Source organism: Haliotis rubra, unplaced genomic scaffold, assembly GCF_003918875.1.
Source record: "Haliotis rubra isolate DU_JTF1 unplaced genomic scaffold, ASM391887v1 Scf564, whole genome shotgun sequence".
Taxonomy (NCBI): Eukaryota; Metazoa; Mollusca; class Gastropoda; order Lepetellida; family Haliotidae; genus Haliotis; species Haliotis rubra.
In genome coordinates this window covers 247,288-259,400 of record NW_025767262.1, presented here as the reverse complement: position 1 = coordinate 259,400, position 12,113 = coordinate 247,288, and the positions used below count along the sequence as shown (strand labels likewise).

General features: G+C 40.2%; 1 long non-coding RNA gene across 1 annotated transcript; it reads right to left on the bottom strand.

The window, feature by feature from the left end:
* Positions 1-2,216: 2,216 nt before the first annotated feature.
* On the bottom strand, positions 2,217-8,724 carry LOC124254121. Its single transcript, XR_006892395.1, has 3 exons — positions 8,713-8,724; positions 7,153-7,159; positions 2,217-2,323 (listed from the first exon to the last, which is right to left on the bottom strand). It is a non-coding gene; the product is annotated as an uncharacterized LOC124254121 (long non-coding RNA).
* Between the last annotated feature and the right edge of the window lie 3,389 nt (positions 8,725-12,113).

The window sequence follows — 12,113 nt, the reverse complement described above, 5'->3', positions numbered from 1 at the left end:
TGACATCGTGTGTTTCAAACATGTGTAATAGCCTTGTGCTCTCTGCTCAACCAATGACTACTCATTCTACAGAGCACACACCAACACCGTTTTATTTCACGCTTGACATCGCGTATAATATGTTAATGCTTCGTCGTCCTGTGGTATTGTGTCACAACAAGTTCCAGACACTACAATAAGCTGTAATACGTTTCCTTACCAATGAGGTATGCAAAGTAAAAGAAATCCATGATCGCATGTGTAAAGTGATGGGTAAGGATGCTCCTGATTATCCCATAGTCTGCCGTTGGTCTCTACAGTTTTATAAGGGGTAGGGAGTCCATAGACGATGACCCAAGCCTTCAGATGACACCCAACCAGAAACCATAGCCGCTATAGAAAGAAGAATCTTGTCTCTGAACTTTCTGAGGAATTCCAAATATCAGTTGGAACTGTTGAAACAGAGAGAGAGTCTTTATTTCCTCCAGGCGACCATCCGAAGATCAAGCATATTAAATACATGTAAATACAAGAAAGGAGGGAGTGTCACAACATTGATATAGATGAATATACAATTATTTAATCAAGATGTATACCTAAAGCTACAATTTACATAAGAACATACATTTACATGTGTATACAATTAATTTATACAAGAAACTTCCGAAAGTAGACATACATCATTATACATCTGCAGAGATCAATTAGTGTAACATTGTAGGAGATATCGTCATATTCGGTAAATGTATAAAGAAAATCGTAAAATGATTGTTTCCCATGTCCCTTGATCAACATTATCATTAAAAACAGTTTCACCCATCTGTGTTCTTCATAGCTATGTACAGATGTATTTACAATTTTTCGCCATTCGTACTTTGGACGGAATACACCTTCTTTAATATATTTTTCTATGTGTACATGTAAATTATAATTGTAGAGTACTGATAGTAGATCATCACAGATTGCTACACAAAATATGTTTTGGGCAAAATTATTACAAGAGATTTTGCATAGACATCCCAGAAAGATGAGTTTACATTTGTCGATTTAACCAATAAATATACACAATCCCAAATTTGCAATAGTAGAGTCTGTTGATGATCGTTTATCAAGCCCCTGCACAATACAAGCAAAATATCGTTGTGTAAGTTCAAGTGCATCGGCTTGTTGACCTCTAATGTAAGGTAATATTTCACAGCCATAGAGACACCTCCATATGTTGCTGATTCAGATCGGGGGATATGCGTATCACCAAGGCGGTATTGGAAGTTAGAATAAGTGCATTTTCTTTTGCTGAAGACAACTCTAGTACTTTTAGTTGGGTTGTAGGTCAAACGCCATTTAGAGGCATATGACGACACGATGTCTAATGATGACAGCAAGCAAGACTGCAGGAACATGCATACCGTATACACAAATACCTCAACTGGCTTCTCTGAGAGAAGTGATAAGGTCATTTATAAAAATAAGGAAGAACCAAGCTGAAATAACTCTTCCTTGGCCAACACCTTGCTTGACACAATATGTGTCTGATCTCTCACCCTGGTAACAAACAAAGGATTCGCTATGAGTAAAACAGTGATGTAAAAGATTCCAGGTATTACCGCTTATACCAATTTCATGTAATTTATAAAATAATCCACCGTGCCAGATTCTGTCAAAGTCTTTTTCGTTGTCAAGAAAGGCAGAGAAAACAGCAGAATTTTTATGCATATAAAATTGAATGCTTTCCATGAGTGGGAATACAGACATAATGGCTCCATGTTGGCGTCGAAAGCCAAATTGTAACACATCCGTAAAATCTGGCCTTGCTTTTGTTAATTTACGTTCGATTCCTTTAAGAAGGAGCTTTTCAAAAAGCTTACCGAGACAAGAGGTTAGGGTGATACCTCTGTAATTTCGTGGGTCACTTTTGTCTTTTTTGCCTTGATATATTGGTATAACCATACCGAGTCTATATTCCTTTGGGGCATATTGAGAGGTAGTGATAGCATTGAATAGTTTGCATAGGTGGGTGGTGATCAAGTCACCTGCAAAGATGATGTGTTCATTTGTAATTCTATCAGCGCCAGGTGATTTGTTTTTACTCAGAGATGTAATGGCATCTTTAACTTCACTGAAAGAGAAATCCTTTTCCAGTTCTTCATCATAGTCGTGATGGGATTTTTTTTAATATCAGTAACATGTTTAGATACATGATCTTTAAAGTCAGAATCAAATTTCTCTGACTCATGTGGTTGAGCTAAATCTGAGAAATATTTCCCCAAATTCTACAAATGTCAAGGGGTGTTGATCCACTCTCTTCCACATAGGTAAGAACAGGGACATAAGTAACAGTTGCTCTCTGTTTTCGAATATTTTTATAAAAAGAGTTCACATCCATTTCAGCTGAAACTTCGATTTCTTTCAGCATTTCAGTTCTATTATCCCTTTTGGATTGTCGGAAATGTCGCCGAAAGTTACGTTTTCCCTCTTTATAGGCTGAGCGTGATTGAGATGCTGGATCACGAGGTTTATCATTGTTTACCCATTCGCGTCGAGCAACGCGCATGCGGTAGTGAGCATCATTTAACCCGTCTGATTTCCAAAATGGTTTTAAGTATGGCTTATAACTGCTATGTGGTATGGTGTTGACACCTGCATGTAATAAGGCAGTGGTAATCATATCATTATACGTATCAATGGTGTTTTCCTGATGTTCGTCTACAAGGGAAGGATAATGATATTGTATGTAATATTCAATTAAATATTGATAGGAGCCTATATCATTTTCACTGGCTCTTCCTTATTTAGGAATACCGTAGTAATCTCCACTGCTGTACTGTTTAACTACGGGCAAGTCAATGGATATTAGGCAGGGTAGGTGGTCTGAAACACTGTAAGGACACGCATCAATGATTTGAACATCACTAATATAATCAGGCTTATACATGAGGAGACTAGTATATAGTCAATAATGCTGTGATGTAAGTTTTCTTTTGATCATTAGCTATATGTTGGTATGTAAAAACTGGTTGTGCCTAAAGCGTTTACGAGATTTCTCTCCGATAGCGCACTTTTTAAAATCGCCTCTCTTTGCGATAGAAGAGATTTACATACATCAGAGTTAAGGTCACCAAGTATAATTGTTGTTCTTATCTCAGATAAGTAATCAAACACATCAAATATTTCATTGAGAGCATTGCAGTAGGTAAACGGCAACCAATTACATAAACATCACAGTAGCCTTGTCTGATAAGTTTAACCGCTATTGCGTAATCCGAGTGGACTGTTAAGAGATTTCGCCCTCCACGGAGAGTGGGCATTTACTAAAATAGCAAGTCCGTGAGATCCACGAGAACACGTTGAGTTAGCTTTCATACAGTTATATGTTATTAGATTGACATTACTAAGACAGTGTAGATGATGTAACTTGTCTAGGGGAAGCCAGTGTTCTTGTAAGGCCACTACATTCTGAGGTATTATCTGATTGATGTATTCATTACCATAGAGAACACCGCGCACATTCCATGTTAATAACGAGAGAGTCATGATCACAGCTGTAAAGTTCATAACTAGTTGATTGTTGCTATTGGAGAGTTTGAACATGAAAGTTAATAGCTGTTGTGGTTGTCACCACTGTCACTTTATGTCCTCTTCCTGGTTATATAGTCTTTGACACGGATTCCTGGGGGCCAGAAATCTCTAACACCTGCCACATAATCTTCATAGTCATCAAGGTCAAGATTCACTTGCACTGTATAGGTGTCAGGGTAGTTTTTACGAAAGTTTTTCTTCATCAGTCTCACAAACGTTACTCGAACATTCTGATCACGGGTATAGTCACAGATTCTTTCGCACTGACATTATATAACACAAGACGTTTCGTTTTCACCCTGGGAACACCTTGTAGTGCGTGATACTGCTTAGAGAGGGACCTGATAGGATGAGCGATATCATTCTTTACCTTGTCAGTGTTGTTCGACCTCCGTGAAGAGGGGTGAGTGACTTTCTGCCAGGAGTTGGTGTCGTCTACTTGCTGAGATCGCAGGGAAGGAAAGTCGTTGTGGAAGTCGTTGTAACTGGGGTCGATGTCAGCGTATTTGGATGCAGTGTCTGTGCTGGTGTCGGATGTATTGTTGGTCTCTCCATGTTGTCCTGTTACCACTGTGATGTGGCGTGGTTCGCTGGATTCTGTCGACGTTGTCTCTCTCCCCGGCGTTGTTGTCTGTGACGGTGACGTTGACACATCATGCGTTATCTTTCTTTGCTGTGATGGGGCTCTGGGGTTGTCATTAGATTTGTTCATATCCTTAGAAGTACTGTAAGGTTAATTTCAATTGTCCTTAGTTTCGTATCAACTGAGAAGTTTGTTTTCAGAAGTAAATTTTCCAAGTGTAGGATACGATCCCGATATGACTTGTTATGCTGATTTGACAACTTTAATTCTGCCCTTAATTCTGACCTTCTTTCTTCTGATTCGGTTAGTTTCTTACCCTTTTCTTAAATAGTTTCATGCAGGCGTCTTATATCTTCTTTAAGTTTCTTTACAAGTTTCTCAAATCTTTGCTCTAATAGTTCTTGCCCATTATTAACAACTTGCTTTAGTTGAACAATATGGCTGAGCACCAATGATATAAAGTCATTTTGCTCACCTTGAGTAGTTGACGTAGTGGAGGTAGTAGAAGTGGTGGATGATGACGTGGTGTCGGAGGTCTCGGACGTGGTGGCATGCATGTTGACGTTGGCAGCCGATGGCGTAGACGGTGGCGGTGGAGTTGAGATCGATAGATGTCGAACACTAGCTCTGCTGAGTACTTTGTTCTGGAGTACATAGTCAGTAATAGAGCCTTTAATAAAGTAAAAAAGAGATAATACACATCCAGTGCGCAATTGTAGATCACTGAAGGTGTTGCTCCCTGTGTGTTCCTGCGCCTAACAAGCGAGCCTCGAGGAAAGTTGACACGCGTGTACTTTCCATAATCATATAAACTTTCTCTTATGTCGTTTATCTCTTGGATGTTGTAATTATAGATGTCTTGGATACTATCAATGAAGCGGACTTTGTCTTTTGACCCAATCTTTCTTTTGATTTCTAAATAGATAAGGAACACACTTTATGGATGAACAACTTTTTTATTCGGAAGATGCGTCGTTTCGATGCAGATTCTTGTATCGTTGTCAAGTAAGTATGGCACAGGTAAAACACAGGGCTACATATATATACAGTAAATAATTAACAAGAACAAGAAGAAGTAAATTAGATGTACAGTAACAATGTGATGATAAGGGATTACACGTGGAAGCCAGTGACAATGGATACATTTAGAAGCCCGTGGGCTGTACAGGGCGGGAGTGATAGAACATGTTTAAACAAGTATACAAGCAGTTAGGGGTGGTTGATGAGGTCATCGTATGCCGAGGGGATGAAATAACCTTGATCTCTGTTGATCTCTTTCGAACAGTTAAATCACCCACCCTAGCCCACAGCGACTATTTCCTCTTCAGGCAAATGTAATCTGCTCTACGTCCAAGAAGACCAGGCGTGGTTCATGGGCCAATCTGCGGATTTCTATAAAGTAGGCATTAACAACTTGAAGCACACTTGAGGTGAATGATGACTATATTGAAAATTATACGTGCGACTTGGCCTATAGCTTGTATTGAACGCTCATTGTAATTCACGCTTGACATCGTGTATAACATGCTAATGCTTCGTAGGCTTGTGGCATCTGCTCTTCCAATGACAGTTCTCTTTACATCGCACACGCAGTTATATTTCTCGCTGTTCCGTAGTCATGTGGTGTCTGCTCTTCACATTGCGTCAGTGTCAGCCAGTGAATGACATAGTTCGCATAAACGGAAGGACGTACCAACCTCCGTTTTAATACGGCTTCATTTTGTTATCTTGCTAGAACTTGTCATCAACAAATGAAGGTCTTTTTGGTTCGACTAACGGGATTAGGCGACGTTAGGCTCGCTAACGTTTCACTTTGACATTTGGTCGCGATGGGATAGCCTTGAGGTTAAAGTGTTCGCCCGTCACGCCGAAGACCTATTCCCCACATGTGTACAATGTTTGAAGCCCATTTCTGGTGTCCCCCGCCGCGATATTGCTGGAATGTGGCTAAAAGCGGCGTAAGGCAAAATTCACTCATTCACTCTTTCACATTCGAAGTATCGATGTGCTCAGAAACGAAAACAATACAGCTGGAAAACTGAGTGTTGTTGAACAGCAAACAAAGCCCAGTATTACCACGCGTGATGTAGGAAACATGTATGCGTAACCTGTGAATTCTGTCGATGATTACTGAGTCGCCGTGTTTCTAGCTACCAATAATCCCCGATAAGTTCGATCTTCGTGTGTTGATATTTAAACAACGGTTCCATCAAACTTGTGAAAACAATGTATCGTGTCTGGGGCAATTTAGCTGCAAACACTCGTTTAGAATATAACAGAATGCATAAATGATTGATAAGGCAGGGTGAATGGTTTAAATGAATTTCGACACTCCTTGTTTAACAAACATAAATATTCTAGTCGTATTCAGCTATTAGCATTCGAACCCAATTTATTTTTTCTCGCAGATTCGACTCTGCCCGGCGAATTGCGGCAACACGGAGGACGAGACGGACGAAGAGATCCTCCCGCGATACAATGGCGAATGTTCATCAGGGTTTATTGGCGTCACGTATGCAGCGGCCTGTTGATATCGTGTAAGTGTATTGACTGAATCGATACAGCTACAAGTGTTTTGAATACGCAAGCAGTGACTGAAACCCTCTACACGGTGCACAGAACAGTCCTCACCTTCCACAAATGCCTCGCTGCAGTACACATCAAACGATGTAACCATGACTCCAATTTGAACAATGATAATTATATCGACATTCCACTCAGTACTTTTTAGCTTGCTCTTACGGCGTTGGTCATCAACAAGGCTACACCCCCGATGGTCAAACCCAGTGATGCTCCGAAGGTGAACGGTGCCGCAATGAGACCGGCAACAGTGAGACCAGTGGCTACAATGCCAGTTGAAGCGAATGTCAGATTGGCGATTCTGGCCATGGTATTGAAGGAATGTTTATCGAGTTCATCAGCTAAGGCAGACAGTGACACGTTTCTTCTCCTCAGTGACCTTCTTTATAAGTGAGATCAGTACCTCGGACAAAGCTTCTGTATCACTCGAAGACATCTGGACTCGTTGACTTGGATGATTACAGAGTCAGGGTTAACCTAATGCGGTCAGATACTATTTGTTTGGTTGGTTGTTGTTTAACGATCCACTCAGACCTATATTCAAGCTATGTGGCGGCGGTCTGGAAATATCGAGTCTGGACCAGACAGTTGAGTGATCAACAACATGAGCATCGATCTAAGCAATTGGGATACGGTGACACGTGTCAACCAGCCGATCATGTTAGTCGCCTCTGGGTTGCAAGCATGGGTTGCTGAAAACCAGTAGTAATCCGGATCTTCACGGGTGTGGTCAATTACTAAATAGTCCAATTACTAAATAGCCAGGTCATACAAAGTCATACATCTTAACTGAAGCGGATGCAGTACCCTAACAACTGGAGATAACCTCTGTTTTATTTTGTACACCATAATCGATTATTCATAACAAAATACTCGTCTTTGTGATTGATATCTGCCATAAATGTGTTTGGTTAGTACCTTCTCAGACACCTCAGAAAAAATCCATCAGCAAACTCGACCAGTAATCAGCCATTTCTGGAAACATCAGCACGAAACAAATTATCATTTAGGAGGCTATCAACGTCCTGTCCACCATCAGCAACAAGGCAGCGACAACAGGACAACTGGAGGATACAACCAGCAATCAACCAGGGAACATACAAGCTTCGCCCTCAGCTTAAAGCGCACTTACTACCTTGCCATTCCTTTGTCACTAATTACCTGTCACTGCTTTATTTCCAATAGTGGATTTACTCCTGGCTTCCATTTGACAATACATGTACTTTATTACACCTAGGGGAATTCTTTTTACATTTGAAAGTGATCACATAATCAAATATTAAAAATGACATAAAGGTTAAGAACACACAAAACAACACTATAGACAAACAAAGCTTGATATTACCAATCAGCGCCAGTTAACAACTGCTTTCCTTTGAAAAGTGTCCATCTTTGTTATCTTCTCACTTTTTTCTATATTGATATAGATAAACCTGTTGCCTATCTTTCATTCACTTGATAAAGGAGTAAGAATATACTCTGAACGGTCGTGTATATTCAAACCTACCCCAACCCAATTTAAGCACATTATACCACATAGAGACCATTAAAGCGATTAAGTTGTAAGAAACTGTATATAAACCAGGCTGCGGATCACGAGCAAACCTAAGTTAGACTATGGGCTGAAGCAAATGTTACGATTACTGTAGCCGGTGGTAGTGCCGTACAATTATTTTACTTTACTTCAACATCCTCAAAGAGCTTCGCCCAATAACAATCTCAGTTACTTGTTAGACACTACCTATATATATATATATTATTCTAAACTTCTACATAAATTCATGCAACAAAAATCTATCATATAGACCGATATCTTTTTAAAAGTGTAATATGAAACGATGATTAACGTTATCACAAAACACGTCATTGATGTTTCCTTGATATATGTATTTTCAGATGGACAAATCACTATTGTCAAACACACTCTCTCTAGTCCTTTTATCTCGTACCTTCATACATATACCTTGACTGCAATAGAGAACATGATGCAAAACATTTGGGTAGAATCAATGTACTGTGTACAGAAACTGAGTGAAACCAATAAACATGAATTACCAATTTCCAAATTCTTGACATCTTGACATTCTAATCGTCCAATGATACTTCAAGGAGACGGTATCCGTGTAGGAAGACTGGGAAGTAGGTGAAGTTTAGTTTCATGGGCTAAATGGTCAAACATGAAAGCATATGTCATAGAAAACAATGTGTGAATTTCTGGACTCGTTGAATAAAATCGGTGTAAAATTTGAGGGTAGACAAGAATAGCATCCAAATGGACACCAATTGTGCTCCCATCAAAATAGCACTGATAAGTTATGATATCTGGAAAGGAAAGCTGTCAGTGGTGGTTTGGGACAGTGACTCCTGAATCTCGGTGATGACGATGTATGTAGACATCCGGTTTCCTTTAAAGAATCAGAAAGGGGAGGAGTATCATCAATGGAATTTTCAGCTCAATTCAGTACTTCCTAAGACAAAACGGCAAAGACATAAACAATTTTAGTGATTATAAATTTGCTGCTGTTCGCCGAATTTTGGGCCCAAAACTGAAATCCCTTTGCGCGAAGAGGCATTGGAATTCAGAAGCGGAAAGCTGATGTGTTGACGCGTAGCCAGGAGGAAATGCTATGGGAAATGGGGATCCTTGGCGAAGACATACCGCAAAAACTGCTAGACACAGTGTTCTAGCAAAATGGCATCTGTTTCTGTTCAAGGGGTGGAGCTGAGCACCATGATGTATCGGTAGGAGAATTAGGTAATTTTGAAATCGTTATGGAAAATGGTGCGAAGTATTTGAGGTATTTAGAAGTGTGACTAAGACCACCAACGGTGGATTGAAGCACAAGAATATCCCTAGGAAGTATGTCACAGTTGGACCCAATACAGAAAATCCTCTCAGATGTCCAGTCCGGCTTCATGAGAAGTACATGTCACTCAGGAAACTATTACATTAGCCGAACTGCACTTTGTGTATTTTGGCGATATGCTGACTCTGAAAAAAAATATCTAATTATGTATCTGTTATTCATTCTTGAAGATTAGAAATTATAACATATTTCTCATTGCAACCCTTTTTCAAACCAAATAGGGTCACGGGTGACATATTCGTCTAAGACGGCGCGTTGTGCTGTGCAGAGTTGCGTCCCTTGGGCACGCAAGAAACCAATGCCCGTGGTTTCGAATCCCGGATCGCCGCGATTATGGTTCTGAGTTTGTGGGTTCCACCAAAAAGGCAAACGTGAAAGACCTGCTTCACTCCGGGCTTTGTTTCTTCATTAAGCTGACAAAAGCGTTCAACTAGTTAAATCCAACTTAATTACTCGCTCACCCACTCAAAAGATTGAAAGCTGTTTAAAATAAGAGGGTGAACAAAAATGTATCTGGTACTGTTAGATATGTTAAGCCATGTGTCCTTAAATGTTTATCGTTTGACGCAGACCAGCAAATTGTAGCGCATTCTACCTACGACCCCTCAAGTACCAGACACCGGGTGTGTGGTAATGCGCCTCACCCACTGGCAGGCAGACGCTGGGAGGGACCCTGCGAAGACTAATTGCGGGATTTGAGGGCTACGATACTAATCATTCACTGCGAGCAACCACAGCAACTCGATTGTATGAGAGCGGGCTTGGTGAGCAGCTTATTGCCGAGCGGACAGGTCATCTGCTATCCGAGGGTGAGTGGGTATTTTGAATGTGAACTTATACTGTACAAACCCACATAACCTTAAGACAGTTGCACTACATTCTCTAGCTATCTACGAACGTTTAAATTGAAAACACAAATGTACAATACAGAAAACACTATAACAGCTTAAACGTGACGGCAAATGTGCACATCGCAATGATCGCTGTCAGTGTAAGATGTCAATGTCAGTGGCGTAATCTAGGTTTTCCCAAAACAATATTTAGGATAATTCACGTTTGGTGTGATGACGTCATATATCCATCGAGGGCGTCATCGTATTTCCGGTGATGTCATACTAGTTACAACGGATTAACAGCCCAGCCGCGCTGTCATTATATTTAAACAAAATAACTGTGAAATAACTACTGTCTAGTTGCTTTGGGAGGATAAATAAACGCTAAAGATTAGCCAGCATGTTTAACAAGGACGAATATACTTCATGTTCCCATGGATAAACGATAATCAAATGAATGTTTCAGGTACAAACGAATAAGGGAAGAAATACTAAAGGTTGTCGACGATGTCGTGCAGGGTAATGTGACTAATAATTCAGACACCTATCCTCTCGCACCGAAATTTGTTGTGGTCATCATCGACGTCCGTGACGGCAAAACGTTTCCCAGCGCTTCCCAACATCGGCGCCGTTGTCTCAGAAGTCGGTGGAACAGCGGAAAGTGCCGTTGGCGACATCTCGAACGCTCCTATTAGCTTCACCTTGGAAAGGCGCGGAGATAAAGTCACATTCCAGATGTAAACATCTGCTTGTAGTGACGGAGTAGAATACAAACTGAAATAACATCGTTGTGTTTTTCATGTTCGTGGGCATTCCACCTCCCCCATTTCAACACTCAGATAGTCTTAATCGACTAACTTCTGCAAATACAATAATGTCCAAAATAATGCAGATACTTGTACTTGAACCCCCGTTTAATGGATTATTTTGCATAACGCGGGCAAATTCACAACGGCCCCCATATGTCCTTTATGAAAAGTAGTCGGTCAATAGCTGCAAACAATTGCATGGTTTAAAAAAATATTGAAGGTCTTTTGGAATCTATTGACGATCCAGTTACGTAATGAAGATTCACTGATCTCCAACTAATGAAGCCTAATTTAGGTTTAAATGAATGGATAACTGACATTAGATGATGGCATCGGGTATTCGCGAAGAAGGAAGGCATGACCTGCTCTATAGGTAGCATCCGCCACTCAAACAAATATTTGTTTCCATTTTACCTATTCCTGTAGAAGAACAAATGTTTTCCTGTGAAGTCTCACTTTTTCGCCAATGCGTTAATCCCCTTTTGGTTTCCGTCCCACAATACTGACGAACACAAATATTAAGTAGTTGACAACAATCCAGTATAGACGTAATGCAGTATTATTTCTGGTGCATTGGACAAATATGGATGGCATACAACCACGTCTGATAATAGGACATGTGGGACTTTAATAAGTAGAGAAGAAAAGTTGGTCAGGGACGGTATCTATAAAATATCTTCAATAACCTTTGCTACGTTTAAAAGGTTTAAATGTGTATGGTATTTGTTTAACATAATATGTAAATATGTTAACTGTAAAAGCGTTCTACAGTGGACAAAACCAACAGCTGTATATAAAGCCAAAAGAATGTTGGTTAAGAGTGTTTTCCGGTGGTATGAGTCCATTAGGCAACCGGGAGTACATTAACTCGGGACAGAATAATACC